The sequence below is a fragment of the Balaenoptera acutorostrata genome, chromosome 19, assembly GCF_949987535.1.
Source record: "Balaenoptera acutorostrata chromosome 19, mBalAcu1.1, whole genome shotgun sequence".
NCBI classification, from domain to species: domain Eukaryota; kingdom Metazoa; phylum Chordata; class Mammalia; order Artiodactyla; family Balaenopteridae; genus Balaenoptera; species Balaenoptera acutorostrata.
In genome coordinates, this window is record NC_080082.1 from 61,952,727 (window position 1) to 61,962,495 (window position 9,769).

General features: G+C 40.2%; 1 protein-coding gene across 1 annotated transcript in view; it reads right to left on the reverse strand.

The window, feature by feature from the left end:
* LOC114235400 (zinc finger protein 665-like) overlaps positions 1-9,769 on the reverse strand; it is a 427,904-nt gene that overhangs the window by 86,615 nt on the left and 331,520 nt on the right. The gene's annotated exons all lie outside the window — the stretch shown is intronic.

The following is a 9,769-nucleotide window of genomic DNA, read 5'->3' on the forward strand; positions in this document are numbered from 1 at the left end:
AGTTCACGGCCCCAGCAGGCCACTAGACTACACCAAATAGATACTGAAACAGCCATATTATGGAATAGTTTATCTAGGATCTCACAGTCACCATCTCAGCTTGCAGATTTCTTTCTTGGCTAGTGGGGATTTTGAAATTTAAAATTTACTTTGTAATTCAAGGTAGTTATTCAAATAATCTGTTTCACATTGGTGATTTGTTTTAGGTTACTTGTTTCATGGAATCAGTCCATTTCATCTTAGTTTTTAAGTATTATTTTGTAGAGTTTTTGTAATAGTTCATTTCTATCCTTTTCTTGTCTGCATGTTCTGTAGTGATATTCCCTATTTTATCTAATAATCAGTAGTTTTATTTAGTGTGAACAAAGGAGGGAAAAATCATTTCTGAGAAAAGCTGCAGTTATCATATATACTAATATTATTTACAATCATTTATCACCCTTCTGTGAGATCATACATGTCTGCCCTTTGATATCAGTCTTGGCCACTTGACTTAGGCAACCCTTCCTTTCACTTGAGAAGATTGCACTTCCTTGCCCATTTTATGCAAGCTTGGCTTTTTGAGTTCCTGGGCCAATTTGGTGTGAGTAGAAAGGCACGTTTCAAGTTTAAATGGAAGCTTTCAAATCTTTTGTTTGTTTCGTATAACCCTGTCTTCTCTACTGCAAGAAGGGTCTTGGATAGACTGAAATTTTATGCTGAATGACAGAATCAAATTATACAAACAAGCAAGAGGTGAATAAATGATACATATGAGGAAGAAATAAATGTTTGTTGTTGTAAGACATTGAAAATTCAGGAATACTTGTTACATAGCAAAACGTGTAAAAATGTGACTGGTACATTTTCAATGACCTTTTCTTTTTTCATGCCCACCTTAACCTCCCAAAGTCAAGGTTATAGGTGAGAACTCATTGTCTCTCATTCCTTCTCTCATATATTGCCTCTTTCCATTAGAATGTCCATTTAATTTTGATTCAACTACAAATATATTACCTTCTTTGTCTAACTACACTGGGTTGACTACAGGTTTTCAGTTTTAACACTTCCAACTGGTTTATCATTGAATATTTGTAAAATAACCTTACTAAAATTGCCCAGTTACATGGTGCTGCCTTCACCTGAGGAAGGAAGCCTCAGAACTACATGAACTCAGTTAATACTTCAGTCCCACCACAAACAGGAAGTTCACACTGAGGGCTAGAAAGCCAAGCAAAGAAATGAAATGAGCCCTTAGACTTTTAGTGTATTGGTAAATTGCTGTTCCTTTTCGATGAGCGCTCTTATTAACTCCACATTTAATTTAATATTAAACTATGTGATATTAACATACCTGTTATATCTGAGGGATGATCAGAATTGGAGAAGCTACCTTAAGTATTTCCTATAGAGGAATAGAGAAATAAGATTTCCTTGAAACTACAGAATATATTCAGTTGAGGGTAGGCACTTAAAATGCTACTTTAATTTTTATTTTATTATTTATTTGTTTAATCATTCATTTAAAAACAATTCTATTGGCCCCACTGCACAGCTTGTGGGATCCCAGTTCCCTGACCAGGGATCAAACCCGTGCCCCCTTCAGTGGAAACGCAGAGTCCCAACCACTGAACCGCCAGGGAACTCCCCCTTAAAATGTTATTTTAAAGTTATGTTTCTTTTTTTGGCCCGGTAGCAGGGCTTGCAGGATCTTAGTTCCCCGACCAGGAGTTGAACCTGGGCCCTCGGCAGTGAAGGCTTGGAATCCTAACCATTGGACTGCCAAGGAATTCCAGAAAGCTATATGTTTCTGGACATGAGATGATTCTTATATTATCATTTTTAATTTTCTTTTTTCATTGTCCACATACAAAATATTGACTCCCAAACAGGAAAATTACATTAAATATATGTACTACAAGTATCCACATTACAATCCGTTCTCAAGCATCATTTTTTTTTTTTTTTTGGACCGCACCGTGCAGCTTGCAGAATCATATTTCCCCAACCAGGGATTGAACCCTGGTCCTCTGCAGTGAAACCTCAGGGCCCGCCAGGGAATTCCCAAGCATATATATATTTTTTTTTTTGACCGAGCCACACTGCATTTAGGATCTTAGTTCGCCAACCAGGGATCCAACCCGCTGCCCTGCAGTGGAAGCGCAGAGTCTTAACCACTGGACCGCCAGGGAAGTCCCATATTTCCTTTTTTTAATAAGATACCTGGGACTTCCTTCTTCCTTGGTGGCTCAGTGGTTAAGAATCTGCCTGCCAATGCAGGGGACACGGGTTGGAGCCCTGGCCTGGGAAGATCCCACATGCCACGGAGCAGCTAAGCCTGTGTGCCACAGCTACTGAGCCTACGCTCTAGAGCCCGCAAGCCACAACTACTGAGCCCATGCGCCACAACTACTGAGCCTGCCCTGTGCTCTAGAGCCGCGAGCCACAACTACTGAGCCCATGTGCCACAACTGAAGCCCGCACACCTAGAGCCGGTGCTCCGCAACAAGAGAAGCCACCGCAATGAGAAGCCCCCGCACCGCAACTAAGAGTAGCCCCTGCTTGCAGCAACTAGAGAAAGACTGGGCGCAGCAACAAAGACTCAGTGCAGCCAAAAATAAATTTATTTTTAAAAAAATAAAGATACCTGGGACTTCCCTAACGGTCCAGTGGCTAAGACTCCACGCTCCCACTGCAGTGGGTCCGGGTTGCATCCTTGGTCAGGGAACTAGATCCCGTGTGCATGCCGCAACTAAAGATCCAGAACCAACGCAGCCAAATAAATATCTTTTTTTAAAGATACCTTGGACTTCCCAGGTGGTCCAGTGGTTAAGAATTCGCCTACCAATGCAGGGGACACGGGTTCGAGCCCTGGTCTGGGAAGATCCCACATGCTGCGGAGCAACTAAGCCCATGCGCCAAAACTACTGAGCCTGCGCTCTAGAGCCTGTGAGCCACAACTACTGAGCCCACACGCCACAACTATTGAAGCCCACGCGCCTAGGGCCCCTGCTCCACAACAAGAAGCCACTGCAGTGAGAAGCCCGCGCACCGCAGGGAAGAGTAGCCCCCGCTCACCGCAACTAGAGAAAGCCCACGAGCAGCAGCGAAGGCCCAATGCAGCCAAAAATAAAATAAATAAGCTACCTTTCATACTATTTTTAGGTGTATTTTTTACAACAAAAAGTGCTACATATATATCATATTTATACTTTGCTCGTTATGTATGATAGAGACCATTCCAGTCTACTGACTTTCCTCGCTCTACTAGCTTCTCACGCATAGCCATGTATTCCCCTAATTTCTCACTCCCCTCACATAAAGGCAAGGCCATAGAACCAGTTTTGCCAAATGCGGAGGTACTAAAGGGTTTCAAGCAGGAAAATGTCCCGAAAGGCGGTTTCTACGTGGACCGAAGGTAGAAAAGGCAAGGGCTTCGGTACTGGCCTCGGAGAAATTTGAAACCCAAAGGGAAACGGTCCGCGATCTGTAACAATGACGTCTGGATTTACGTGGGGAGGAGGGGCGGGAGTGGGAATTAAAGGACCGCAGTGACTCCAAAACCCTGAGGATGGAGTAAAAGGACCGCGAAGCACAGATTTCAACTAGCAAAGAGAAACGCTCTGCATTGCTACTTCGTTCCAAGAATTCCATTTCCGGGGCCGTAGAGAAACGCGCACGTGCCTGGTGAAGAGGCCGACCGGCCGGGGCGGGGCCTGGACGGAGAGCTACGGCCGGGTTTGGGGGGCGGTGAGGGGAACCCGGTCCGGGAAGGGAACGCGGGAGGGCGGGGAAGGGGGCGGGCCCGGAAGGTGCTTCCCTGTATTTGACGGGCTTGTTTCAAGTTACAGCCTGTAAAAATTTTAAGTTAAAGCTTACGATTGTGGGGGCCAGTTATGTCGGAAACTAAGATGTTTCCTATAAAGAAGTTGAACACGGTTTAAATAAAAGCTGTTTCTAACAGCAGGTTGCTCTCATGTCCTGCAAGGCCAAAGTTATTCAGGTTTCTGGAAATGTGGGTCTCCTAGACTGGTGGGCATGGGGCAGTGGTTGGCTCCAGGAACATTTTGTGAAATTAGAATTAATTTTAGCAGTTTAAGGAAATAAGAACTGAACTTGTCTCTGTATTACACACTAGAATGAGAAATACAAAACTCTCCCTCGGTCGAATGGGCTATTTCATACTGACACCCTGCAGAATAGCTTCTCCGTTTCTATTCCCCTTTCACTCCAAAGGCCAAATTCAACAATCTGCTCAGTTCCAGAGACTCAGGGACCAGACGTAGGGTCTGAGACTGGAGGACTAAGGCAAGTGATAATTTAGGTCTGTAACCGTTGCTTCAAAAAGAGCAAAACGTTTCCAAAATTGTTATAAATTGTATTGTTCTTTCTTTTTGCTAACGTGTTTTAAATATTTGCCGTTTTAAAACCAAGTCTTTACACAGTGAGTTGTATAAACAACTCTTTATACAATTACATACATCACTATATGTTTAAGGTGTAAAGCAAAATAGTCTGACTTCCCTATATTGTGAAATGATTACCACAATATGTTTAATTAGCATCCATCATTTCATATAGATAAAATAAAAGGAGGAAGGGCAATAAGAGAAAAAAAATTTTCTTTTGATGAGAACTGCCTTATTTTGTAAAATGCTTATCCTATTCCACACTTGTGCTGAATTACCTTCGAATAGCTTTGAGAAAAACTTGTTTACATCATAATATACTTAAGTCAACAATAACTAAATAGAATGCAATTTCAAATTCACTATATTCATTATGAGAGTAATTAGAAATTTACCTTTGAATTTTAAACTGTAATGTATTTTAGCTGTTTGTGTTCTATTGCTGAAAGCTCTCTTATGAGCCTGTAAAATATATAGTATTCAGAAGACACTGGGATTTATTTTCATCTAAGGAATGAAAGGAACTTTGCCATATTTCTAAGGGCATTTAGTGGGGAGGTCCATGTTCTCTTTAATATGAACCCTAAAGAAAGTAAAACTAGATTATCAACTATGCAATAACTTCATTTCTACCTCAATATTTTTATGGCAATATCTGTCATTAAACATTTACTACAAAGTATGTTTTCCTACATTCCTACAGGTGGAATATTTCATCCATAGAGAAATGGCAATCAATTGAAACATGCTGTTTACATAGAGATATTAGCATATTTAAAATATTTTCAGTAAAAATGAGTAGAATGTCCTGGTGTAGCATACATATGAAAACATAACATTTTTAAAAGTTTCAGTGACTGGAATAAATTTTGGGATGTTTATTAGAAAGATAACTCTGTATTATAGAAAATTTCAAACTAGCCATGTTGGCAAAAAAGACGTTTCAGTGTGGACTTCCATGATTCCAAGCAGGGAAATGAGTCAGTGGTGGAACATTTCATTAAACACAGAACAATAGAGGAGAATCTGATTATAAGGCTAAGTCACGAATCCAATTTTTAATGGGGAGTTTTGTTGCTTATATAATTATCAAGGCAGCCAAAATGAACACATTCACAAGAAAAAAAGGAAATTTCCTAAGTTACAGGAAGATTTTGATATAGGTCTCCCTGTGATATCATTATGAAACAGATACAAACTAATAACGATTAAAAAATATGAAAATCACAAGGATATAGTATGAGATGCCCTTAAACATTGAAGAATATACATTTTGTGGGACTTCCCTGGCGGTCCAGTGGTCAAGACTCCAAGCTCCCAATGCAGGGGGCCCGGGTTCGATCCCTGGTTGGGGAACTAGATCCCGCACGCGTGCCACAACTAAGATCCCGCATGCCACAACTAAGATCCCGCGTGCCGCAACCAAGTCCTGGTGCAGCCAAAATAAATAAATAAATAAATTTTAAAATTAAAAAAATAATAAAGTGACTAGGATAGTGAACACAGCTAGCACTGTGTCCTTGTATTCTCCAGGTATCAAGGCAATGAATTGCCCAGGCATAGAAGTCATTCACGAAACTTACACCCATGAAGGTGTAACCTCTAGGTCCCCCACATAAGTGATAGTATCTATGGATTCATTCAATTGTATAGAGGCATTAGCGCTACTGAACCAAGGCTCAGATATTGTGTTCTTATTACACACAGAGGTTACCTAGATATATAGATACCTCGTTAAGTTTTTAGATGACCTGACTTGCACTGGCAGTTCGACAAAACTTTTCATGAAAATATTCAAAAGGTCTTGTTTTCCTGTCCCAGGGCTGTATCAAATTGAAGCAAGGAAGAGTTCAGATAGGCTGAGCACCCTAGCTCCATAAAATGGGCCAGTGGAACACTTTGGACAGAAAACAGCATCTGGAACCCCAGTGACATATAGGGTGAACCAAAGGGTCGTTCCTCCTTGGATGGACTGAGATTTCTGATGGCAAATCTAGCAATCAGACAGGCTTCCCATTTTACAAGTGATTGGGGAATATGGACGAAGGCATTGTCCTTCTCTGGAAGGGAAGGAGAAAACAAGCTAAGAGATTGTATTGAAAGGAAGTTATACAAGCCTGGTCTTGATAGCCTGGGAAAGCCATCAGCCTCAGACATCATCTGCTTCTGATTTTCGTGAGCTTTATCTTCAGGTTGTCAGATGGTGTGGAGGTCCAGCTGGGGTTGAGTGCCTTCTTTAGGTGCACCATGTGGATCCAGAAGTGTACTCCCTGGAGTTTGGCATTACAAAGTTTAGTCAACAGTACCGGATAGAGTCCCTTCCAGTGAGCCTGCAGAGAGTACATCTGGAAGTGTCTTTTCCAGTACACATCTTAGGGCTGTAGAGTGTGATGTTTGTTTTCATCTCCTGGGACTGTATTAAGAAAACAGTGCTCTACAGAGCATTATTATTTTTAGGTCTTTAAAATACTGATTTAAGTTTTACTTTATCGGTCCTGGATCAAATGAAGCAGGAGGTAGTTGCACCAGGTATCATGTTACAAAGAAAACAGACTCCTAATGAACCCACTTCATTGTTATGATCTTAAAGTTACAAGAACTGTATTTCCGAGTGCCCGTCAGAATCATTTCATTGAATTTCTCTGAAGAGGAAACACATTTGCAAAAGCATCAGGGTAAAGCAACAGCTGTCTATAAATTACAAAAAGTCTTGAAAATGTTTATTATTTTTAATTTTTATTGGAGTATACTTAATTTACAAAATGGGCTCATTTCAGGTGTACAGAAAAGTGAATCAGTTACACATATACATATATCCACCTTATTTTTTTTTTTTTAGATTCTTTTCCCATATAGGCCATTACAGAGTATTGAGTAGAGTTCCCTGTGCTATACAGCAGGTTCTTATTAGTTATCTATTTTGTGTATAGGAATGTGTATACGTGAATCCCAATCTCCCAATTTGTCCCTCCCTCCTGAAAATGTTTATTATTAAAGACCTAATGAGAGATCATTATAATGGGATTAACAAACAGATCTGCTTATTTCTGTGACATAAATTGTTAAATTAGGACTGATAACATTATATCAGGGCATCTTAGAATTTCAGGAATTTCATACAATTTTGGAACACTTCTGTTAATATATTCCTATATAAATATAAGGTTAAAAGATTTAGTTTTTCTTTTTTTATTTGACAAAGCTCCCCTGAAATTTAACATATTAAAAGCCTTATTCGTTTGACATTTTACCAGGTAAAGAACAAATCCTTCAAGATATTTCAGGGGACCTCTAAAAGAGCCCCGAGTTTTTTCAATGTCAAAAGTCTTCATTCAGATCCTGATTTTGGGGAATTTTGTCAAAAATATCAAAAGGTTTTGGACATTTGATCCAAGAGGACCACATGACATAAGAAAATGTTGCAGGACTTCCCTGGTGGCGCAGTGGTTAAGAATCCACCTGCCAGTGCAGGGGACACGGGTTCGAGCCCTGGTCTGGGAAGATCCCACATGCCTCGGAGCAAAAAAGCCCCCCAATAGGTCTGTTCGGTGGAATCCATCTTGGCTGACAGATGCACATGCGCACATGGGAAGATGCTGAGATACACCAAATACGACACAGAACGAGCCAAATCAAAATGATTGGCCAAAGGAAACCCGGTACAACTTCCCCATGTAAGTGACTTAAACTACCAAGAGGGCGCGACTCTCTCTTGAGTCTGCCCGTGTCTATCCACACATACTGTACTCTTTTCCTCCTAATAAACACTTTACCGGTTTCACTACTTTCCGTCTTTCTGGGAATTCTTTTCTGCAAAGCTGAAGGGCCAGGGCCTTGTCACTGACAACTGGCCTAGTGGCTAGGATTCGGTTCTCTTACTGCTGCGACCCGACCTCAATCTTTGGCCGGGAACCGAAACCTGGCTTCAAGCCGCTGCAGGCCAAGGTCACCCAACATCAATTCTACGCAGGGAGAATTTTATTTGTTATTTTCGTTTGTAAAACAGAGACAAGCCCAGTTCTTGTTTCTCGTAGTTGCTTAAATTAATTCTTGCAACCAATGCTCCCGGATGTAACCAATGTCCCATTTCAACCCCTCTCAGAGACTAAACTTTCCAAAACCCTGAATTGCTTCAGTCTCACTAGCAGGACATTGACAACAACCTGTTGGGGAAAAAAATCACTGAATGCTTTTTTTAGTTGTTGTTGTTTATTTTTGGGGGGGGGGGGCACTCCGCATAGCTTGCAGGATCTTAGTTCCCAGACCAGGGATTGACCCCGGGCGCTCGGCAGTGAGATTCCCGAGTCCTAACCACTGGACCGTCAGGGAATTCCCTTACTTAAACCATTTTCATCTTAAGAGGAAACATCTTAGTTTCCAAGGTAACTGGCCCACACAACTGTAAGTTTTCCTTAAAACTGTTAGACTGTTGTATGTTCATATGTATGTATATGTGTGTTGTAGGTGCATGGTATTGCCAAAAATCAATTCGTAGAAGAGCTCTACTTAATTGGCTTTTAAAAAAATTAAGCGCTTGTATAAATACTCAGAAATAAAAAATAATCTGGCCAGAATGAATTTCAGGTGCATGTCATCTGGAAAATATTCAGTACTAAACTGATTTCTGGTATTGAAGGTGGCTTAAGCTTGTTGGTTTGATTAATATAGACATGTCTTTAAAGTCATCAATGTTAAGTATAATACTTCTGTTGTACCTAGGTTTACTAGAGGTCAAATAAGACCTTATTCTTCTGTTATAAATTTGTCAACCAAAAAAGTAACTCGATGTGAAAAAAAAAAAACTTTTAAAGAAAGTAACATGTATGTTTTCAGTAAAAGAAGGTGGGAGGAATGAGAAAAAATATACTGAAAAAAGAGTTGTGCATGATAAGGATTTTCTAAGACTGGATTAAATTTAGTTGGGTAAATGGATTTTGTTGGGAGTGGGCTGGGAGAAGACTGGATTTGGTTTCTCCCTCCAAAGTTTTCTTGAAATGCTGCTTTTAATATCAGATAGTATGAGTTTCCTTGCCTTTAAGTGATCTGTATTTTCTTTTGAGCTCTTTTGTAACGTTGGTTAAGAAATAAGTATTGTCTCACAGTGACCTATGATCTTTCTTGACCAAGTGTTTGAGAACTTTTTGACAAACTTCCCCAATATCAAATTTTAATTAAATTTCTTTTGATTTCCGGCTAACTCAGGGGCCCCTGAGGTAACTTAAAGAGAAATATTTAACTAGGATTATTTGGTACGTTATTGTAACCAAGTTTCTTTATCGATTACACTGTAATCAGATATTTTACCATGCCTTTTAAGTCTTTTGTCATTTATAGATATTTTTGTACTCTGATGCTGTTACAAAAAGTGCTTCAACAACATG